A 10,692-nucleotide genomic window follows, 5' to 3' on the forward strand; every position below is an offset into this window, starting at 1 on the left:
GCATTCAATCAGAGCTGAACTCTGACCAAAGGCTCTATCTATCATCTTCATTTCATTCGCAGTTTCTCTCTTATATGGATTCCCAGATGATCAGAAAGGCATGAACTGTACGTGAAGTTTTTCCCACACTCCTTACATTCAGAAGCTTTTACTCCACTGTGAGTTTTCTGGTGCTGAATAAGAAATACCAGAAAAGAATAAGGTTAGAGTTCTGACTGAAGGCCTTCCCACATTCACTACATTCATTGGGTTTCTCTCCAATGTGAATTCTATGGTGTTTAATAAGAAGTGAACTCCTACTAAAAGATTTCCCACACTTGCTGCAATCATAAGGAGCCTCCCCTGTGTGGACTCTGTGGTGTTTAATGAGGTGCAAATTACAACTGTAAGCTTTCCCAGTCATTGCATTCATATGGTCTCTCTTTGGTGTGAACTCACTGATGTTCTATTAGATTTGAGCTCTGGCTGAAGGCCTTCCCACACTCACTACACACATAGGGTTTCTCCCTGATGTGGATTCTCCGGTGTCAAGTAAGACTTGAGCTCTGAACAAAAGCTTTTCCACATTCATTACACATATAAGGCATTTCTCCTGTATGAGTTATCTGATGCTGGATAAGGTGTGAACTGCACCAGAAGGCTTTCCCACAGTTACTGCATTCATAGGGTTTTTCTTCAGTATGTATTCTTTGATGCTGGATAAGGTTTGAACTATGGCCAAAAGTTTTTCCACATTCATGACACTCAAAAGTCTTCCCTTGTGTGTGGATTCTTTCATGCTGAATAAGGTATGAGTTTCGCCTAAATAACTTTCCACAAATACTACACATTTGGGATGTCTCTTCAATTAAGAATCTGTGGCTGTTGGATAGAGTTTATGACGTTACAGAAGTTTCATCTGCATTCATAGAGCCCCTCGTGTTTGTTTTGTTCACATTCATCTCCTTCAGGTAGTGTAGCCCTACTTCAAGACTTTTCTGCTTTATAATTAATTGATCCTCAGTCCAGGTCTCACCATCTGACAGAAAATATAAAAAAGGTAAAAATGTAATAAGAAAAATTCCTGGTGGGAAACAGGATGGTCAGAGTATTCAAGAAGGATTTGGTTCAACAAAATGTATGAAAAATGGCCCTGCAGTACAGAGAAAAGATGGATACAAGTTGTGCAGAACTGGAGAAAGCAGTGGGAAACTAAAATTAGGGTTTATATATGAAGTAGCTAACCAGACAGACGTACTGGGATTAGCAGAAAGGAAAGCGGTGTTTGGGGGAAGTAGAAGTATCTCAGAACATTAGAAGGGAGATTCTGGGGTCTCTGTGGGGAGGGGAAGGGACTAAACAAATCAATTAAAGAGGAGTATCCTACCCCAGAGGTTCTGTCTACATGGTACCCTGGCCTCGTGATTGTCTCTGAGGTAACAGGGAAGACTATCTTCACATCATCAAATGCCAACACCTTCTTCACCAGAGCATCTCTCTATACACAGATGCTCACTCATGGACAGACACACTCAGACCAACTTATGTGCATCTTTAAAAAATACTGCAAATTGGGAAGATTTAATAAAGGAAAGGGGAGAAGAGGAAGAGTTGTTTAAAATATGAAGCATGGAGTAGAAATATTTCCAAGTCGATTTCAACTCTAACAGAACATACAAAAATAAACCCTGCACCCTAACTGCATTTAAAGGAGACATGATAGAAAAACATTGCCTGTTTAATACATTCCTCCTCTCAAGAAATACTTATGAAATAAGGCTCACTGAAGCTAGAGAAGTTTTTGTTTTTGTTTTGTTTTGTTTTGTTCGCAGTGGTATTAAAGAAAGCAGGCCCTCTACCAACAGGGATCTTTCTGAAAGAAGGGAGTGCTGAGGAATATCCAATGCAGCATTTCCATCAGCAGGGAAAGCCTAGAATATAAACAGCTCTGATTTTATTTGGTAATAGTCATTTTATTGAAGGAATTTAATAATTATCTGTGATGTCTTATCACTTGTTCTCCACATCCAGATATGCTCTCATCCTCTGTATGTTCAATTTAGATATTGTATTTGTAAAAATTTTCTTCTTGTAATAAGAACTTTTAAGGTCCTCTCTCACAGCAACTTTCAAACATACTCTTCAGCATTATCAACTATAGTTGCCATGTTGTACATTACATCCTCAGGATTTATTTACCTTGTAACTGGAAGTTTCTACTTTTTGACACCCTTCATCCAATTCCCCCAGGCCCACCCCCAACATCTGGCAATCACCAGTTTGTTTTCTGTGTCTAAGAGTTGGGGTGGGGGTTTTTTTGTTTGTTTTTTTGGATGTCATATATAAGTGAGATCATACAGTATCTGTCTTTCTCTGATTTATTTCACTTAGCATAATATCCTCAAGGTCCATCCATGTTTCCAAAAATGACAGATTTCCTTTTCATGGCTGAACAATATTCCACTGTGTATACACATGTATATTTGTATGTATACCATATGTGCTTTATCCACTCATCCATCAATGGACACTTAGGCCGTTTCCAAGTCTTGGCTGTTGTACATAATGCTGTAATGAACATGGGGGGTGCAGATATCTTTTTCAGATTTGTGCTTTTGTTTCCCTCAGATAAACACACAGAAGTGAATTGCTGGATCATATGGTAGTTCTATTGGTAGTTCATCAATTTACATCCTCACCAACAGTGTATAAGAATTCCTTTTCTCCACATCCTCACCAACACTTGTTACTTCTTGTCGTTTAAATGACAGCCATTCTAACAGGTGTGAATGGACTACTGGGTTAATGTTTTTATATCCATTTGCACATGTGTTTAACTGTTTACCTTGTAAGTGACACAAATTGCAAACACAGAGACTAGGTCTAAAAAGTTAGGTACTTTGAAAAAAAAAAGTGACAAAGGCATCAGTCAAGCCCAAACAAATAGGTAGGCAGGGCAATTCTTTTTCGCAAGATACCAAAATGAACTGGTACTGTAAATTCAAGTCATTCACTGCACAATCCAACAGAACTTACTGTGGTTATGTAACTGTTCCACATCTGCACTGTCCAATACAGTAGCCAGTAGTCACAGATGGCTACTGAGCACTTGAAATGTGGCTAGTGCAACTGAGGAGCTGAACTTTTAATTGTATTTAATTAATTTCAATGTAGTTAGCCCATTGTAGCTGGTGCTACCCTACTGGACAGCTTAACTCTAGAACCTTCTAAGTCTTCCAGATTTGTCCCACAGGCCTAGGAGCATCTAAACCCAGAAGCCCTTCAAAACTGGGATCATTAATAAGGTGAGACATCAGATAGAGAAGCTAATAAAGTCTTCATCAGCTCATCAAAAGTCAAAGAGCAATAGCCTGGGCATGCCTCCATTTGGTCTTGAGGCCAAATGAGGGTTTCTTCTGTATCTCCCTGACCTGGCCTCTGTCTTTCCAGCCTTGTTCTGATCCTCTCCCCTACACCAAATCTTTTCTTTTTGTTGAACCAATCGCTTTGTTGTCTCCAACAACATGTGAAGGCTTAGGCATGCTAGAGGATGAGCCTTTTATTTGGGCCGACAGACAGAGGATCTGACAGCCTGCCCGACATAGTCAAGAATGCAAATCCTACAGCTCTCAGGCTCCATTCAATAGCACCTTCTTCATTGGCTGAAAGTGATCCTTGTAGAATTCTTCAATACTTCTCCTCTTTATGAGACACTTCACTCATTCACATCCATCTTACTGAGCACCAACAATATGCCAGGTACAGTTCCAAGTGCTGAGATACACCAGTGGGCAAATAGGCAAAAACTCTGCCTTCTAAGATATTTCATTTTAGTAAGGGAGCTGGACAAGAAACCTTATAAATTACATACTCTTAGAGGAAGAAGATACACGTACCATAGAGAAAGCAAGGAAGAGGAGTAGAGTGCCAGGGGGAGGGAGTGGGCAGAAGGGTTCCAATTTTACATACCATGGTCAAAGAAGGACTAAGAAAATGACACTGAAGCAAAGACTTGAAGGAGATAAGGGTATCTGAGAAAGAGCATTGCACATAGAAGAAATAACAAGTGCAAAGGCCCTGGGTGTTCAAGGAGGCAATGTGATGGGAATGCAATGAGCAGGGGGAGGGGTAGTAAGAAATGAGGTCACAGACATTAAAAGGGAATCAGAGAACATAGGACCCTATAGGCTACTGGAAGAGGTGTTCTTTCGCCGAGTGAGATGGGGAGCCACAGGAGGCTTTTGACCAGAGGAAGACAAGACCTGGCATTTTAACAGGATCACATCGGCTGCTATTTTGGATAGACTGTAGGAAGGCAATGGTAGAGGCAGGACAACCAGCCAGGAGGCTGCTGCAATAGTTCAGGTGAAAGATGATGGCACCCTGGACCAAGACTGTGGTGGAGAAGGTAGTGAGAATTACTTGGATTCTGGAAAACATTGATAGTTGTGTGGACAGGAGTACTGACTGCTGGATATGAATATGAGAGAAGCTGTTTCTCTCTGGGTTAAGTAGCTGAAGGGATTGTGTTCCCATCTCCTGAAATGGGGAATATCTGTAACAGGCTACAGCACCTCCAATAATCTAAAGACACATTTCCATGTGGCTCTCATACCAGTCTCTTGAGATCAATAGGTCTCAAATCTGTTCCTCCTTCTGGAGTTTGAATATTTGGTATAATATTCTTGCAACTCTCCTGTAGCTTTAGCATTTTAGCACTGACAATGATCAGTGACTCCTTTCTCTGCCCTCACATCCACTCGGTAAACAAGTACTATTGCTTCTACCTACAGCACACTTCTTGATTTTTGTCTCTACCTTCCTGTTATCACTATTCATGTCCTAAAGTCAGATCCTAAGCAACTCTCACCTCCCATACCACACTCAACAAGTCAGATTCTCTTCCTTCATATGCAATGCTCACCAGCTAGCCTCCTGTTAAGAAAAGCTAACATATCATACCTCAACATCTGCTGACCAAACTAAGCTCTTGGGCCTGGCATTCTTCTCCCACAATCTTACTCCACTCTGACTTACAGACTCATCCCCTATCACGTCTTCTCTATACTCCAATTAATGTGAACTATTTCCTGAACATGTATATCCCCACACACATCCTTCTCCTCCACCTGGAACAGCCTCCATTCTAATGTCACCTATCAAAATCCTAGACCTTCAAGACCCAGGTCAAAGGCAGCCTCCTTACTGAAACCTAACCCGGCTCTAACCCTAGCTGGAAGTGATCTCTCCTTTGAATCTCTAAAGCATTCAGTTCCTACCTCTTTCATGATATTTAACCACAGTCTTTGGGCCTCTCCTCAGAAGTATTTTTATGTGTGTGTATGTGTGTGTGTGTGTGTGTGTGTGTGTGTGTGTGTGTGAATTTATATTCAAAGCACCTCAAAATAAAAGATGTCTTCCATTTCTTTTTCTCCAAGCCCACTACTATGAAAAGAGTCCTGTGCACATTAGGTGCTTCAAAATGCTCCTGATTATTTCCCGGCAATTCATTAAAAGGAAGTTCCCCTCCATCAAGAGAAGAATCTATAAATCACTGACGGTTCCAAAAAGACCATTTATAAAAAGTCTCCAGGACTGAGGCTCAAATAAAATTCAGAGAGGTAGATCTCTTCATAGATCAGAGCCACTTTTAGAAAAAATATCGGGGCACCTGGCAGGCGCAGTCAGACATCTGACTCTCGATTTTGGCTCAGGTCATGATCCCAGGGTCGTGAGATCAAGCCCCGCATCAAATTGAGTTCTGCACTGAACGTGGAGACTGCTTAAGATTCCCATTCTCTCTCTCTCTCTCTGCCCCTCTCCCCTGCTTGCACTCTCTAAAATAAAATTTAAAACAAAATTCTTTTTAAAGAAAAGAAGGGGGTGCCTGGGTGGCTCAGTCAGTTGAACATCTGAATTAGGCTCAGGTCATGATCTCACAGCTTGTGGGTTCAAGCCCTACAATGGGCCCTGTGCTGACAGCTCAGAGCCTGGAGCCTGCTTCAGATTCTGTGTCTCCCTCTCTCTCTGCCTCTCCCCTGCTCATTCTCTCTCCGTCACTCAAAAATAAACAAACATTAGGGGCGCTTGGGTGGCTCAGTCAGTTAGGCGTCTGACTTCAGCTCAGGTCATGATCTCGCGTTTCATGGGTTCGAGCCCCGCATCAGGCTCTGTGCTGACAGCTCAGAGCCTGAGTCTGCTTTGGATTCTGTGTCTCCCTCTCTCTCTGCCCATCCCCCACTCACGGTCTGTCTGTCTGTCTCTCTCTCTCTCTCTAAAATAAATATTAAAAAAATAATAAACATTTTAAAAATTAAAAAAAAAAAAAGAAAAAATATCAAAAACTTGGATCCAAACTCTGGTAGACAGCAGGGCCCCCTAGAACGCCTCAACAGACAGTGGTCAGTCTGACACAGAGCTAGAGAAGCCCAGGAAGAGAGCAGTTGCCCTTTGAAATAAGCAAATCAAATGTGTCCCTGTGGACAAAGGTTTAAAAGAAAGTTTCTTGGCTGATCTGCTTTTAATTTAGAGGAAAGGGGGAAATCTATGCAGTTCTTCAAGTAGTTTAACTACAAAGCTGTGTGATCTCAAGTATATTCACTTCTAACAGCAGGAGAAATGAGTAATACTGTACTGTGTCAAATAATGCCCCCCCCATGTCTACCTGGAATCTCAGAATGTGACCTTATTTGGAAGCAGAGTCTTTGCAGAGTTCAGATGAGGTCATAATGGATTGGGGGGTTGGGGCTGAATCCAATGACTGATATCTTTATAAGAGAAAGAAGAGGAAGATTCAGATATGGAAACACAGAAAAGAAGGCCATGTGACAACAGAGACAGAGATTCAATGATACAGCCATAAGCCAAGGAGCCCCAAGAATTGCTGGGGACCACCAGAAGCTAGGATCAGTCAAAGACGGATTCCTCTCTAGAACCTTCAGAGGTAGACAGGCCCTCTTGGACTTCTAGCTTACAAAATGGTGAGAATATAGTTCTGCTGTATTAAGCCATGCAGTTGTGGTAATTTGTTATGGCAACCCTAGGAAATGAATACACTTCCTGTTTGATTTAACCAATCAAAAACATATAGACCACCCACTATGTGCAGGATACTGGTAGAAGGATTGTAATGCTGCCTCAAAGCAGAATTAGGAAGGACAACCCCTACCTAGGTGATTGGAGATGGCATCCTCAAAGAATGACCTGGAGAGGGATCTTGACTATGATCAGGATCTACAAGGTAAAGAGTATTCCAGAAACAAGTAATAGTATATGCTAAGGCTCAGCAACATAAAAGGGAACACTAAGTTTAAGGAATAGTGAAAAAAAATTCAATATGACTGAAATGTATGCTCCATGTGGGCAGGAAACAGGAGATGTAGTGAAAAAATAGAGTAGAGCCACCTATGAAGAGGCATATAAGCCACACCCAGGGCTTTGCACTTTATTTTATAGGCAAAGACTAACATGATCAAATTTGTTCCCAGGGAAATTCTTCTGGCAGCAGTATGGAGGAGAGCCTAGAGTGGGGGGCATGACCAATAGCATAGTGATGTATCAACAATCCAAGAAAAACAGGACGGGACTAAAATGAGGAAATGGCAGTGACAGGCAACTGAATCAGGCATTTTTTGAAGAAAAACTGACAGGATGTGGTGGCTGACTGAATATGGAGGGAAGGAGAATAGTAGAGTATGACTCCCAAGTTTTCTAGCTTGGGAAAATCAGTTACTAAAATTAACTAAGGTTGTTATTGGAGGGAAGGGAGGTGGGGACTGGCAGAAAACAGTGTGCTCTGAGGTACACCCATGAACATCTAGTATTCAGGAGCCAGGCGGCAGCAAGAGCAGCAAATAGCGGTTAAGTAAAGTCCTGGAAGGGGACAGGATCACGCACAGGAGTGAAAAAAGAGGGCTGAGAACAGTCTTAGGGAAAATCAACATTTAAAAACAGATGGAGAAACAGGAGTGGAAAAGGCCCGGAGAAGGCAAGAGGAAAACAAGAAGAAAATGATGCTTCTGAAACCAAAGAACAAGAGGTGAGGAAGAATGATCACATCAACAGACAATACTACGGGGTCAAAAAATTAAAGCTGAAAAAAATGTGTCCAATGGATTCATTATAGGCAAGCCACTGGCAACCTGGGTGTAACCAGTTCTGATGCAGCAGAAGCAGTACCCTGCATTCCAAAGATAATAGCAACTCATGAAGATTTTTTTTTAAGAGGTATGACAGTGAAGGGAACAAAGGCAATTATACCCTGTTTCCCCCTAATGTTCAATCAGCCACCAAGTCCTGCAGATTTTCATGTAAATGTCACTTACAACTGTTTATTTCAGAAACTTCATGGAGGAGGCTGTCTTGCATGGGACGCTGGGATGAGTGGTGTTTGGATAGGCAGAGAATGTAGTGGACAGCAATGCATTAAGAAAAAGACACAGAGGCACAACAGTAGATAGTGCAAAGTGTCTTCAGCATTACCTTGTGTAGACACACCAGTCTTGCTCGGTTTATTTTGGGGAACACTAAGGAAAGACTCTCAAGTTGAGTTGAGGCCACCCTGCAGAGGGCCTTGAATGCCAAGTTATGGAGTATGGACTGGATGCAGTGGGCGCTGTGAACTAACAGGAGTAAATGAGTATTTTAATAAGGTGAGTACAGGCACTTGGCCTTTTAGAAAGACTAACAACAGGGAGCCTGTGGTGTCTATCCCCTCTCATCTAAAATTTGATTCCTTGAACTTTAAATTCTTTCCAGGCCAAACCTGTGACTTTCTAAGGTTTCCTGGGCCAATACCCAGTTCCCAAGGATCTCCCTTGTGAACTTCTACCTTGTTTACTAACCCACAGCCTTTCAGTTAACTATTCTAACTCTAAGTTTGTGGGTGAGTAGGGATTGGGCTTTCTTTCAACTTAGTCTCAACACCTCACAATAAAAGCTCAATAAATACTTGCCAAATTAAAAATTAGCCCGAAAACATAGTTTTTACACATAAATCTGTATAAGAAAATCTCCCCAAACATAAGCCATCTCAGAGCCCCTGATGTGGATTATCTAAGCCTATGTCTCCCAATTAAATAATCCATATCCATTTTTTTAATAGCCAGACATACACCAGATAATGAGGGGATAGCAGATTGAAATAAAAATGTTAATACCTATAGCTTAACCTCATTTTCCATCAGCAAGTGGCTGTCTTATCTACTGTACTCCACAGGAAAGGCACCCTCTTGGAGTTTATACCTCGGGTGGTAAGTGTATTTTCCCTAACGATGAAGGAGAGCTTGGGTAGAATGAGTGGAGGAGCCCGCTCCTTAACTGGTTATTTGCAGTATGGGACATACTTGGCTGGGTTCATTCATTTCTTTATTCACACATTTAGTGAGCTTCTCCAAAGGCCAAGCAAGTTAGCAGGTGCTGGAATGACAGATCCTCCAAGACTTATGCTAGGATAGTGCTGCTGCGGCAGATCTGCTCCACACAGAGAGAAAACGTTGGTTACAGGCTTTATTTACAGGTAATAGAGCCTCTGGTTAAAAAAAAAAAAAAAAAAAAAAAGCAGTAGTTTTTCACAGGACAATCGTGTCCATCTGATCTGAGGCCGCGGGTCGGAAGGACTAAGTTTAGACAAAGAAAGCCAGCTAGGTCAGCTCCTCACCCTTGCTCTTTCGAGGCTCCTGCTCGGAGGATGGGCACAGGGACTCCGGGGACATCTGCTCAGGCAGCTTCTCCATGGGCTGGGTCCAATCCCCGGTGCTGCTCCAAGGCCAAGACTTCCCCTAAAATGTCTTCAGAGCGCGAGACAACGGACGGGCAGTCACTTCAGAAAAGGGAGGGAGAAGAGGGCAGATGCAGGGAAAACGGCAGGTTTCCCGGGAGAGGCTCCCAATTCACTCTCCCCAGGCCGGCTGGGCCCCGGCGCGGGGGCGCGGCCAGGCCTGCGGCCCCAACCCCGCACCACGGGCATCCCTTCGGCCCGAGCCCCCCGCCGCAGTCCGAGCTTCCCCCAGCCACGGCGCAGACCCGGAGCCCCGGCCCGTAGCCCCGACACTCACTGGCGCAGCCGCTCCGCAACGACGGCCACCTCGGCCCCCGGGGCAGGACTGGAAACTCGGGCTCCCCGGCGCGCACTTCCGGGTCCCGTCTAGGCAGCTCGGAGGTCTCCTCTCGATCGTGGGTTCTCCAGGGCCGCTGGGGAGCCGGACTCGGGAGCGGTGTGAAGATGGGGCCTCCTTTGGCGTTCGTCTTTCTCCAAGGAGGGATTGAGAGAGGATGGGCAATGTCCTTTCATTGCCCAAGTGGACCTAGGGTCTAAATTGGTTTCCTTCTCATCGCCACTGTCCCGTGTGCACACCACTTGCCTCCTCCCTTGACCCTTGCCGTTTTACCACCCATCTTCACCTCTCTTTCTTCCAAATCACAAATCGAGGACCCTGCGGAGCCCGAATTTCATATCTATGCCCGCAGTCCAGCCAGTCCTTTCCTTTTGTGGCTTCAACTTGGCCAGTGTTCCCCCTTCACTACTCCCAGCGCCTCCCAATTGCGCCTCGAGTGTATAAGTAAGCAGGACATAGCAGTGCCAATGGGCTAAAAGAGGAAGAAAAGCCTTAGAAATAGGGTCAAGATTCAGAGAGCTTACAGTGCCCGGAGTTTGCCAGGGGCATATTTGACGTGTTGAAACGGTAAAGATGTTAGGGAAATTTGTTCATGATA

The 10,692-nt window shown here is 43.6% G+C and overlaps 1 protein-coding gene and 1 long non-coding RNA gene across 6 annotated transcripts in view; one reads left to right on the forward strand and one right to left on the reverse strand.

Moving 5' to 3' along the window:
- The window catches only part of TMEM225B (transmembrane protein 225B), a 28,996-nt gene extending 18,441 nt beyond the window's left edge, over positions 1 to 10,555 (reverse strand). For 3 of the 5 annotated variants that reach the window (XM_049639306.1, XM_049639307.1, XM_049639308.1), the window contains exons 1-2: positions 10,035 to 10,534; positions 9,638 to 9,799 (exon numbers count right to left, since the gene is read on the reverse strand). The gene's annotated coding sequence lies outside the window, so the exon portion shown is untranslated. Of the gene's footprint in view, positions 1 to 9,637; positions 9,800 to 10,034 lie in introns of all 5 variants that reach the window. The other 2 variants (XM_049639309.1, XM_049639310.1) reach the window with 2 other exon arrangements.
- Positions 6,718 to 7,672, forward strand: LOC125928585 (uncharacterized). Its single transcript, XR_007459712.1, has 2 exons — positions 6,718 to 6,959; positions 7,467 to 7,672. It is a non-coding gene; the product is annotated as an uncharacterized LOC125928585 (long non-coding RNA).
- Positions 10,556 to 10,692: the final 137 nt, after the last annotated feature.

The sequence above is a fragment of the Panthera uncia genome, chromosome E3 (genome assembly GCF_023721935.1).
Source record: "Panthera uncia isolate 11264 chromosome E3, Puncia_PCG_1.0, whole genome shotgun sequence".
Lineage (NCBI taxonomy): Eukaryota > Metazoa > Chordata > Mammalia > Carnivora > Felidae > Panthera > Panthera uncia.